This window comes from Nelusetta ayraudi, unplaced genomic scaffold (assembly GCF_046127955.1).
Source record: "Nelusetta ayraudi isolate G7.1 ecotype Tasmania unplaced genomic scaffold, CSIRO-AGI_Nayr_v1 ptg000016l, whole genome shotgun sequence".
Taxonomy (NCBI): Eukaryota; Metazoa; Chordata; class Actinopteri; order Tetraodontiformes; family Monacanthidae; genus Nelusetta; species Nelusetta ayraudi.
The window spans coordinates 2,947,501-2,960,000 of NW_027466066.1; the positions used below are offsets into that span (position 1 = coordinate 2,947,501).

General features: G+C 48.5%; 1 protein-coding gene across 2 annotated transcripts in view; it reads left to right on the forward strand.

The window, feature by feature from the left end:
- grin2aa (glutamate receptor, ionotropic, N-methyl D-aspartate 2A, a) overlaps positions 1-12,500 on the forward strand; it is a 129,716-nt gene that overhangs the window by 17,414 nt on the left and 99,802 nt on the right. The window lies entirely within an intron of this gene.

Sequence of the window (12,500 nt, forward strand, 5' to 3'; positions counted from 1 at the left end):
ACCGACATTAAACGGCCGTTGCCTCCGCCGGCGAGGTCCATAAATCCGACTCCGCCGACGCACCTGACGCGGTAATGAAACACGATGTGTTCCAGCTCGACCCGCTCAGCGTTTCCAATTTAGCTGATTGAAACGGCAACACGCGGGACGCACAGTTCGGCTCCAAGAGTGTTTTTACGTAACTTATCGATTTGAAGTTATTTGTTATATATTTTCGGTCGGTCAGCACTCTGGTGCTTGCTCCTTCTTGTTCTGGCACTCTTGCACGAGCTCGCGCCTGCAGTTTGTCTTAGTAGCCGTCGACGAGGAAGCGAAAGCCTCGGGGCTAAGAATCTTTTTTTTTTTGTTTTTATTAAATCGAGTAAACACGAGCTGTACTGACGATGTCAGCGCCGGCGTTAATGTGCTGGATGCAAACACTCTGTGCGTGTGTGTGTGTCACTGTGATCAAAAGACATTATTCATCTATCCCTGTTGTTGTCTCCCCTCGGGCGGTATAATTACACGCACACGAACACACACACCAACACAGGCGCTCTGATGTTCGACGCTCGTGTCAAATAGCAAAGTCAGTGCCGCCGCCGCCGCCGCCACCGCAGCAGTGAGGGGAGGGAGCAAAAGTCATCCGACGCCGTCGCTCGCAAGTTTCTGCCCAATCGGTGCGTTTCATTGGACGGGAGCGCCGTCTGGTCCGCGCGTTTCTCCGTCGGTGCTCGCTTGGTTTGCGTGTCTATAATTGGCGGCGTGCGTGCATGTGCGTGGGAGTCCAGACCGAGACACTGACATCCCCGTGTTGCTTGACAGATATCCTATTACCTCCATTCTCAGTGTAATTTCCCATGGTGTCTATTCACTTATTGGCTCTTTTCTTCACTTCCTGGCTTTGAGAGAATTCGGCTTCGCAATATGTTAATGCGACTCGGCATTAAAAAACAAAAAAACAAAAAAACAAAAAAACTGGCATGTTGAGGCAGCCGCTGTGTGCCTGGGCTTATTAGTTCACTTGTCAGACGCAGCGCCCCCTCTGGATGAGATATGTGCCCCTCCCCCCGCCCCTTCCCTCGCCAACCAACAGAGGGAATCAATCGCAAATGAATATGTGCGAATCGAGGGGAAATGGACTTGTTAGCTGTTCTTCTCTGCGTATGCCCCTGCTGGCGCGTCTCCCTTTACGATCGAAGGCGCTCAGCACTCAGAGACGCTTTATTCTTTGCCATTTGCGAAGCCTGAAGCGCGTTGGATTGCCCTGGCGGGGCTTTAAAACACACACGGTGTCGCTCCCACCTGAAGAATCCTTTGCCGCCAATGCGCTCTGAATGTAAAGCGTCAAATAACGTAAACCCTGCTTAAGTGTAACTGTGATCACAATGTTGACAACAAGAACAGCCAACGTGTTGTTGTCCAAGTTGATGAGTCGGCTCGTAAAATGCCAATAGATCAATTTCTGCACTTTACACCCTGATGGCGCCTTGCATGATTAGATCTCCAGGAAAGATTTAGCCCCCTGTTTGCAACCTCCCGCAAAAGCACCAACGCCCTATTTGGGCAATGTAGCTGCGCTTCCATTACCCCAAGAATTGTGCAAAACCTATATAAAATTGTCAATGGAAACACCTAACCTCGAAAAAAAAACCAAAACTCTCAAATATCGGTAAAAGGTTTTCACGCTTGTTTACTTCCCGTAAATCTCGCGGGCCGAGATTTTACGAGATTTGCGTCCGGCAAGGACGAGATTTTACGAAAGTCACGGCTTATGCACTTCACACAATTCACCATGCTGAGGGAGAGTTTAGAAGGGCCCTTGGTGACATCACAAGGGTCTGCTTCAGCGTTATTCCAGGGAAAAACACTTCAAATTGAAATTCAATTCATTCATTCATTAAACATCCACTTATATTATGCAGTTTCCCATTTAGTTGAAAGTATTTTTTTTTACCCGCCAAACAAATGTTGCGAATTCATTCCACCTGGGTAATTGGGGCACGTAGCGCAATAGTTGCACCGGGTCAAAAGTGATTACCGTCGCAATCAAACCGGAATAAACAGAGGATTGTGTTTGGAAGCAAAATCATTCCAACTTTGTGCATTTGCATAATATTGCGCCCTTTCGTTTTCCAATCACTGTTCCTAGACTAATTCTCACTATGTGGCTATTTTCTCATTTAAATGAAACAAAAAGGGCACCAATAACATTGCGCCGGTAGTATTACAGTGTGTCCTTTCCATCAGTCAACCAGCCTTTGCAAAAAAAAAACAAACCCAAAATAAAACAAAAAACAAACCTGCTGGCAGCTTTTTTAAGTAGAAAATCTCAGGATTGACGAGCTTCGCTAGCCTTTCACCAAATACTCCTCACATGTCACGTCGCGCTCGTGTTCCGCACGTACTCCACCCAACTTAATTCTCTGATTCGCCTCTGTGTTCTCCAAACCGACACCAATCACTGCACACGAGGCCGCTGCCGCTGCTTGCTGTGCATGTTCCCATGCGTGGGAATCGACCGGGCCTCCCTCTGTTCCCGGAGCAGCAACATTAACACCCAGTCACACTATCTGTTCAGCGCCCGTGCCATTATTTCCTCTTTTTTTTTGGGGGGGGGCGGCTTGTCGGTCCGCCATGTCGTTACAAGGATAAACAAACAGCAGCCCGGGCGAACGCGGAGCTAATCCTCTTGTCTGTTTGTCTTGTGTGTATTTATTATTTTGCTTAACGGAAAACTGTGTTTGGGGGTTTGTTTGTTTTTGTTTTTTTTTTTGGGGGGGGGGGGGGGACGGTCGTGGGCGTGTCTCTTGCGTCGATTTTTGTTTTTATCCCTGCCGCCGTTCCCGTCTCGGCGGCCAATGGGATTTCCCCACCAGCCTCACTCGTGTCAGCCGCCGTGAGACGACAGAAAGGCCCCGTGGTGAACGCGAGGTGGGCTGGAGTTGAGGTGAACCTTCAGGTTGGGGCCTGGGGGGAGGTTAGGGGGCGGGTCTTTGTCTTCTGGGCTTTAAAGCTTGACTTTCATAAGCCTGATAACACAAGTCAGAGCTCCTTCACTCCTCGTCCCTGCAAAGGGTGGTGGATGTAAGGGGGGGGGGGGTTGGGTAGGTGAAATAAATCTCAAAGCAAAAAGGAACTCCTGCTGCGGAAAACCTGCAGAGACACTTTAACTCGTTTCCTCAACGACTCACTATTTATTTATTTATCTATCTAACTTCTGAAGCGGCTGAACCTCGGCGGATCTCGGCTGCGGCTGGCGCCTCATTATGAGCGACAGCTACTGATGAACTGGCCGCGTCTTGCAGGAGGCCGCGTCAGTCACGGTGGCGGCCGGGGGGGGGGATTTTGGTTGAGGGAGTTGGAGGTTGTGGGGTGGAGGGTTCAGAGAGAAACCTGCTAAAGTTGAGTTTGTTTATCGATTCATCGGCTTGATTGATTGATTGATTGATTTTCTGCCTCCGGCTACGTCGCCCCCTGCTGTAAACGCCCGGGCGCGCCGGTCAGCGCGGCGGACGTTGATCTCATTTGTGTCGACGTGGATGTTTGCCGGCACTTGAACCTGTCACCGCGCGGTGCGTTTCTTTTTTTGTTTTTTTTCGATGGACGCTGACAGCAGATTGACAGCCTGCCCAGGATGACAAGAGAGGCAGACCTAGTTTTGTTTTAATCTTCCTCGGCCGCGCCGGACCCGCCGCAACGTCGGAGTCCAAACGCCAGCACAGACCTCCATCATCTCCGGCCTGGCCTCTTTTTTTTTTCTTCCTTTAATGTCGATAATGTAACGCGGTTATTTACATGGGTCAGCCTGACCCCTCGAGCCCGGCGGACTCTCATATTACGGCAGCACATTTTGTTTCCATCAGCGGCGGCCGGTCGATTATTTATTTATTTTAAACACAGCGAGCAGTAAAGAGAGGAAGTGGAGGCGCGGGCGCCTCCGCCGCAAGTTTCCGCTGTGGGACCAGCGCGGCTTAAAGGAGGCTGACCAGTGCAACTCGTCTCATGTCTGCGGTCTCGCGTGTGCCGCGGCAAACACGTCGGGGTTCAGACTCCAGGCGTCTCTCAGCGGGGATTCCATCTACACTGCACGGCAAGACGATGCCTTCCCTCCGAGCAGCTGTCTTGGATTTATGAAAAAAAAGAAAAGGGGAAAAAAAAAAAAAAACCCTCAGCGAGCTGGGAGGTCAGACAACAGTCACTGCCTTTAAGTTTGATCTAATTAGACAAGCTGGGGAAGACGTGGTCCTCCCACTCCTCTGGCTTCGTTTTTTTTGGGCTTAAAAATAAAGGAGGTCTGGCAGTGAGGGGGAAAACTGGCGTACGGCAGGATGTGATGTCGCTGGGATTTTCTTTTTCTCAAAGATAAATAGGATTAGATTTTTTTTTTTTTTTTTTTTTACATTTAGACAACTGCTGAAACATTTCCTAAGTCACTTGATTGGTAGCATCGGCACAAGTTTGTGATCTAACCCTAACCCTGAAACGGTGGTCTGCTGAAGTTGCAGATATGGCTTTAGCATGGTAGCATGCTAGCTGGTGTTTTTTTTGCTAGCTGGTTAACGTCCTCCTTGCTGTAGTGGCACATTTCCACATTGTGACGTGCGCTAAAGCTTTTCAGTGATTAATTGTAATCGTTAGCGTCTTTACCACTGGTTTGAGATTTGCATTTTCAACGAAAAAGTAAATTCGGGCACAAAATGTCAGCGCAGGGCTTTGGGACAAACCAACCGGACGACTCTCGGGGTCTTCCTGCTCTTTCTCCTTCCTCGTCGACGTCCCGTCCTCTCATCTGCATTTCTCATCTCGTCTTGAAAGTCGTTCTGAGGCCCCCCCAACCTCCCACCTCCACCTCGCCTCCGTCTGTCTTTCTCCCTGCCATTCGGCGTTTGAAGATTGAAGCAGGAGATTTCTGCCACGGATCTAACGCGGCCGTGCTTAGGGGTGGAGGGGGTGTTGGCGTTTGCAGCTCTCTCTCCACCTATGGGACACCGGCGCTCAGAGAGCACTTACTGGATCTCTGCCTTCACCGCTCCGGCGGAACCTATGGAACCTATGGAACCTATGGAACCTATGGAACCTTTCCTTTCTTTTTGACTCCTCTTTCCTCCTCTCCCGTCCTTAATGGCACTCTACCTCCATCCCCCCTTTATTCCCCTTATTTCTGACTTTGGTGGCACCCGCGCGCAGAAGGCATACACAGTTTTTTTTTTTCCTTTTTTGCGGCGAAATGCATTTTCAGATTACTCCGCTGCGAAAAGGCCACAATCGCGTTAGCCAGTGTGGCAACACAATTCCATTTAAATGGACCTTCGTCCCTCAGCCCTATAGTGTGTGTGTGTGTGTGAGCCTCAGCCCAGCGCTGGGTGCATGTTGGGTGCAGTGAGCTGTGCTAAAAGACAGGGAACGTAGAAATGCAGGCGCGGAGAGTGACATGAATTAAATATCCCTCCGACGAGCCTCTTCCTTGTTTCGCTGGTCCCTCCATTATGATGGAAAGCCCCGCGGAGCATGAAGTCGGCCCTAATTGTTCCGAAGTGGCTGCCTGGATGGGCGCAAGGACGAGTGGATGGATGGATGGATGGTTGGGTTGGTGGGTGGGTGGGAGGCTGGGAGGTTGGGGCGGGGGGGGTGAGGGAAAAAAAAAACAAGGGTGTGTGACAAGCGGCGAACAAGCTGTGGGCACCGTTGGGGGCTCTTAGGAAAATGGCATTATTCATGTTTCATTGGCACTCTCGGTTTATTTGCCTCCCTCGGCTCGACGTAGCGCGAAGCGAGCGCTCAAAACCTGAGCTGGGAGGGTGAAAAAAAAAAAAGGAAATGCCGCTCCCCCAGTCCATTAACACGAGGGACGACTTAAGAGGTCCAGGCATAAAAAAAAACAAAAACCCAACTGTCAGATGTCGTGTTAGAAAAGCTACATGTTGGCGCTACTCGTGCAAACTTTTTGCTTGTATGGCCAGAAGTACCGCAGTCTTTTTTGGGCTGCATCTCGCGACGCTTGCGACCAGTACCTGCCCCTGTTGGGTGTTAAAAGGTCCCATAATGCACCCATTTTCATATTTTAATATTTCCTCCCAGACACTAGAGGGCAGCGTTGCGTGATGAATTACCCGAAAGCCCCAAACGTAGCCGCTCAGTTTAAGGCTCCCGCTGAAACTGACGGGGTCTCCACCGGGATATCATAGGGCAGAACACACACACCTGGATATGGGGGGAGTTTTCTTGTCGTGTGACATCACAAAGGGCTAATTTCCAGAACTAAGCATCTTAGCACACATATCTTAAATTCTGTCGCAAAAAAAGAAGTGAAGGATGGAGTTTTTTTTTTATTCCTAGGGCGATTGTTGACATTCCTGAGACTTCAATAAATGGAATTCTGCATGAGTCCTTTTAATGGTTCTTTTCAACTCCTTCTTAATACAAATACTGGAACAGCTTTGCACTATTTGATCACCCAGAAGACGAAATAGATCTAGACTGACAGGCTGGGGACAAAAAGCCCATGGCAAAATGAATTTAGCGCAGTAGAAGACCTTTAAACTGGTCCCGCCCCTCATTTCCAGCAGGGTTTTTATGCATGAGGATCATGTCGGGTGTCCCGGGTTTGCGGATTTTGCGCCGGACGCGCTTTGCATTAAACCCACGAGACGGGCACGCCGCTCGCCGCCGCTCCGTGAGACGCCATTATGCAAAAAAGCTTTTAATTCTGGCTCCGCCGCGCTTGTCTCGGCACTCGCAGCACTGAGCGAGCCGGCGAGGCAGCGAGCGACTTTTTGGTGGGAACTATTTTTAGTTTTCGGGTCATTTGCAACTTGTCTCAAGCACGCCGGGTTCTTTTGAAAACGGTAGAGTCCCTTAATGCGAAGCCCTTAAAGTGTCGTGTCGCATCATGTAGTGGCCGCAGCCGCGCGTCGCAGGGAGGGTTCAGCCGATGCAGGGCGAAGCGTTTTTGGGATGGAGGAGTCGCACCGCCGGCCTTCTCTTCGGGGGGGCGGGGGGGAAGGCTGGCCGGAGCGAAGCAAGGCGTGGCTGAAACCAGAGGGTTAAAGATAGAAGAGGGCCGTCGAGTGGCGGAGGGGGGCCCTTTAAAGAAGGCTTTTTTAATTAAGTTGCTGGAGCGTGGTTATTAGAGATAAGGTTTTTTTGCTGAGAAAAGCCATTGTGCATCTTATTAACCCTCCCCCGCCCCTCCTCCCGCCCACTGTACTTACTGTACTCGACATCTGCTTGTATTAGTGCGGCAAAACTCATCCAAAAAAACAAACTAACAAAAAATGCGATTTAACTTGGGCTGTCGAAGTTAACTGAAACAAATTTTAACGGCACTGATCGCGAGTTAACTCAGGACCCCTTGCGATTAATCGCGATTAAAAAAATTTAATCGACCGACAGCCCCTCGATTTAACCCAAAACAGTTTTGGCTTTCTCAAATGAACTTTCCTTTTTCAGTTTTCCTTCGCTTCACAGGCGGTGGTGGGCGTCACTTTGTTTAAACGAGAAGGGAATTCGGCAGAGCGCCGACTCCTCTCGCAAGAGATCCTTTTTCAGCCTCCGCACCCACCGCAGCAACCGTCCGCATTAGCCGCAATGGCGGCGCGGCGGTCGCAATGTTTTCGGTGCTCGGCAACCAGGCGGGAAACGACAATTAAAATTAATGACGAAAACACGCCTCAATCACAGCCGGAACTGGGTTATTAATTGGGTCTGTGCCCGGCAGCGGGGCCGTGGATGCAGGCTGGAGACTGCAGCCCCGGTGGGGGAGGGGGTGGGCAAGGGGTGGGTGGGCGTGTGAGCCGTAGAGCTTTTGAAATAATCAGGCTGAATATTAGATCAAAATACACGTTCATGAAAAAGGCATGAGGTCAGTCTAGTTTTGCCTTTGTAATTTTCCTTGACATGCAGTTCTGAAATGGGTTTATTTCACCTTCAATGATAAGAAATGACAATAATAATAATAATAATAATAAAAATAACAAAATGCGTCCGTCTGTCACATCAGTGTGCGTCCCGCTCCGCCCGTTCCTGCCCCTGTGGCCAGTGGCGCCGCAGTCAGAGTGATTAAATGGTTTTGGCGACGCTCGTCAAGCACCAGCTGGACCAGAAACTGGACCTTCAGGACGCCCTTAAACGACTTGGACACAAAAGACAGTTGACGGCGAACGCTGCCAGACTTTAAAATCTGGCAATTTTTTTGTCCCGATTTTTGTGGTTATTTTGTTGTTGGTTTTTTTTTATGTTTCTGTTTCCACAGACCGCTGAATCGTCAATATTGTAAATATGTTATCGTTCTTGCTTGGCTTTTTTTTTTTTTTTTTTTTTTTAATGATTGGGTCCTCACATTGCCAGTGCATTCTGTGACTACCCTGAGAAGTCAAACTGCCCCTACTCAGTCATTTTACTATGCAGTAGACTTGAAATTCATGCTCACATCTTCAAATTAACATAGCTGGCTATTAATGCAACCTATGTTTTAATTCATTTATTTTTCACAGATTCCAGAGTTTCCTGTCATTTAGCCTTCTGTGATTTCAACACTCAAGTTTTTTTTTGGTGGGGGTGGTGGTGGTGGTGGTAGAAGGTGGAGTAGTTTACAAATCGCAAAGGTAAGCAAGAGAGATTATGAGGGTGAGGGGGGAGGTGGACGGGTAGGGGGAGGGGTCTAAATAAAGCAAAGTGTTCTGGGGTCAGCGTTGACAAATGGGTCTGCAGAGTTAGCTGGGGCTCTAGGGAGCACGCCTCCTGCGGGGGGTGGGGGGGGTGGGGGGGCTTAGGGAAACCTACTGAAACGAGAGCGAGGGAGAGACAGATCGTTCGCCCTAAATGCTGTTCAGCTATTGGTCAGACTGCCGGCAGGTAAAAGGCTTCTTCTGTCTGTTTAATGGACCGTCGGCTCATCGATATCTTGCCATCCTTGACTTGGGTCCGACTCTACGGTCAAACAACCAATGCCAATGATCCCTCGACTTGCCGATTTCTACTTCAGGCACCAATACTGGAAATGGTGCGCAAATGCTTTAATGTTTGGATTTAGTGTGATTGGTGCAACTTCGCACAGATGCAAAGAGCTCCAGACTTTCCACCGGCCCGATACCGGAGTGTCAGACTGGGAAGGAATGACAGAGGGTGGAGCTGGAGGTAGCAGTTTCTCGTTGGCTGTGATCAGGACTGACGACATCAGAGGAACAGATGCGTTAGATGTTCTGGAGATGAAGCCCAGGAGGCCAGACTGAGATCGTTTGGACGTGTCCAGAGGAAGGACTGTGAATTTATGGGCGGAAAGGATGCTGAGATTGGAACTGGCTGGCAGCAGGACTGGAGGAGGAGGAGGAGAGAGAAGATTTATGGATGGAGTGAAGTCAGGTGGTAAGAGAAAGGAGGATGCGAAAGACGGGGTTCCATCGAGGCATACGATTGGCTGTGGCCTCCCCTGAAGGAAACGCTGCAAAAGGAGAAGAAGAGTTTCAGGCTATTTCAAAAAATATTCTATTTAATAATGGATATCTGACGCAATCACTAGATCACAGTTTTTGGGGAGGTGCAGCCTGGATTCCCCAAACTGGACGTGCGATACCCGTCGGTCCGTAAACGCTGCATCACAGTTCTTCAACCCCTAGAGATGTTTTTCTTTCCCCCCACTCTCAGTATCAACTTGCAGCAGACGATTTCCAGGTCCAAACCACTTGGCGAGCGCTTAGGTAAGCTGTCCTTGAGAGAAGTGAAGCTTTATTCTCCTCACTGCGGTAAACCCACGCTGAGGCCGACCCTGACTCCCAGCGCTCCCACTCTGAAGCTCCTCGGTGAATAGGGACCCGAGGTTTTGTTATTAAGGCTTCTGAATTAATCGAAATCTTTCAGCCATTCACGAGCTCCTATAGAGGCTCAGAGGGGAGTCATGATGAGGTGGCTTCTTTCTCTCTCTCTCTCTCAGTTGTTTATGTATGGAGCCTGTTGGTGCATCGTGACTGAGACTCTGTGTGCGTGTTTGTATGTGCGTTGGTGGGTGGGCGCGCTTGCGTGTTTGACATGCTCGGTGCAGCCTTGACAAGCAGGTGAAGGCATTGTCAGCGAAGGCCCACTGAGAAATTTGCTTTCACAAAGACCTGGAATCAGAACAGAAAGCTAAAGGTCAAATGTTTTGCCCAATTTCAGTCACTTTTTTTCAACAAAATTGCTGTATTAAAAAGAAATTTGTAAAAAAAAAAAAAAAAAAAAAAGAACAGTGTAACTTTCAACACACACATGCACACACACTGGGATCATGGGGACTGACAAGTACGAAATGTTTGAGATATTTGGCTTCGGTAGGAAATTTTACAAATGCACCAAAACTGCGCTTGGTGAACTTAACTTCTTCTCCTCTTCTCTAAACTTTAGATTAAATCAGTGCTGATCTTTTTGGGTGACATAATGGCACCAAGATAATGCCCTACCAAAATGTCACATCACCAGTTCCTGAGACGTTGACATTTTTCCTCCAAGTATAACTGCCAATTTCTTTAGCTTGGGTTTCGATAAATTGTTTGTAAATTGTTTGCTTGTTCCACCTAAATGACCTGAAGCAAGTTGAATGTCCCAAACTTATTTCGGGATCAGTGTCTATGTTCCTCAACCTTCACCCCAGATTTATGAATGTGATCCCCTGGATTTGCCAAACCCTGCCTCTTATATACGGCCGCACACAGCTCCTTGTTAAGCACAGTTGGCTATTGATAAATACTGAAAGCCCCCTCGCTTATCTGTGGTCTCCCTGGAGAATTCCACCTGCGATCCATCACTGTCGGGCAACACAAGTGGCGAATATGCAGTTTTTCAGTGAACGCTTCACTTTTATTTGTCCATTGTTTTCTTTCGCCTTTGTTTGCCTCCATAACCGCTTTCAACGGAAACGACTGCAAAACTGCTTTTTTCCGTTTGTCAGTGTTTTTACCAAGTTGTGTTTATTTGACCAACTCTCTGTCTGTTTCTACATCTGCCTCCAATAATCAATAAACCTCTCCTGGTGCGGAACAGCGAACCTGCTGAGTGAAGCCTCTCACTCTTCCACAGTGATTGCGCTGAACCCGACCGCCCGCACGTGTTTCCCTGCTACCTTCCCATTGCCCCGAGGCTGGAGAAAATTCTGAAACCTGTCAGAGCTGCTGATCCAGTGGGGAGCCATTGACTGCCTAAAAAGATGAATGGGGGCTTTTGGTTTCAAAGAAGAGGAGGACCAGTGCAGAAGCAGCAAAAATCTGCACTCCTTTGCAGTTTCAATAGTTAGTTGCAATAAGACTGAAATTGGCTGTGAACATGGAAAAGAGTCCAAAATTCATACTGTTACAAATGGATTAAAAATGTTTTAAATTGCTAATCTAAAAGTATAATTTGACCTTTTGTTTATTTTTGCTACATTTGGTATAACTTTGAATAAAAATGGCCATTAAGTTGTGGCCCAAAGTTTAGTAGCCAACTGTAGTTGACCTACTGGTTAGTGGGCCTCTGGTACCACCCACACACCCAAATATGGAATATTTCTATGTTAAAACAGGCTGGAAGCTCAAGGCGGTGCTAGCTGTAAAACCAACCCCAACAGGTAACATCACGACTCCATCCATCATCATATACAGCCAATGGTTCCAACGGGATTCAGGGACTTTTCTAGTATCTAGCAGATGGATCAGTGGGTGAATGAAGACCTTTGGCAAAGCCCCACCGTACCGTCTGGTGTTGTATGTCGGTGATTTAGGTGGAAAGAAGCAAACACTGACACTTTAATATCGTGCCTCATGCTCTCAGGTCTTTTTCTCTCTCCGTACATCAGTCTCGTCTTTGAGTCTCCTCTTGTTTTTCGGAATAGCGCACACAAAATACACAAGACACAAAACCCAATATCTGCAGAACTATCCTTGCTGTTGTCGCTGTCTTTTGATCTTTCAAAACGCAGACAGCCGAGTCTCCCTCACACTCTGGCCGGCGAACTTTTCGTTTTTAAAGCTTTCAGTCACGGATTCAAGGACCTTGAGGTCCTTATTTCCGGCAAAACAAACAAACAAGCAAAACACGTCCGTCCCAGTCAGACTCTTAAATCAAATCAGCAGCTCGTACCTGACACCATGTCGCGCCGCAAGATATTAAAAGTGCTGTTTTGGGCCACACACACACACACACACACACACACACACACACAGTGCCAGCAAAATATCTGCACGTAGTGATGATTTACTGCCATGGGATTACTGACGCACATTTCTCACCTGTTTGTCCAAGTTGCAGCGTTTAATCTTTATCTTTTTCCCTGATTGCGTGCAACATTTTCAGAAGACAGAAGAGGAGTCGAAGGCTGAAGATGTCCTCCTCGCGAGTTCCTTTTAGTGCGTGTTGTGTTAGTGCGTGCGTGCGCGTCCTCAGGTTTTATCCTCCGCAGCGCCCCCCCCCCCCCGTGACAAATCATCTGTCTGCTCCTCGGGGGTCGCTGGCAGGTGTTTTCTAAACAGGCTTCCCTACGGACGCCTCCGTCCTTGCCTCCCTCTGAGGTTCCC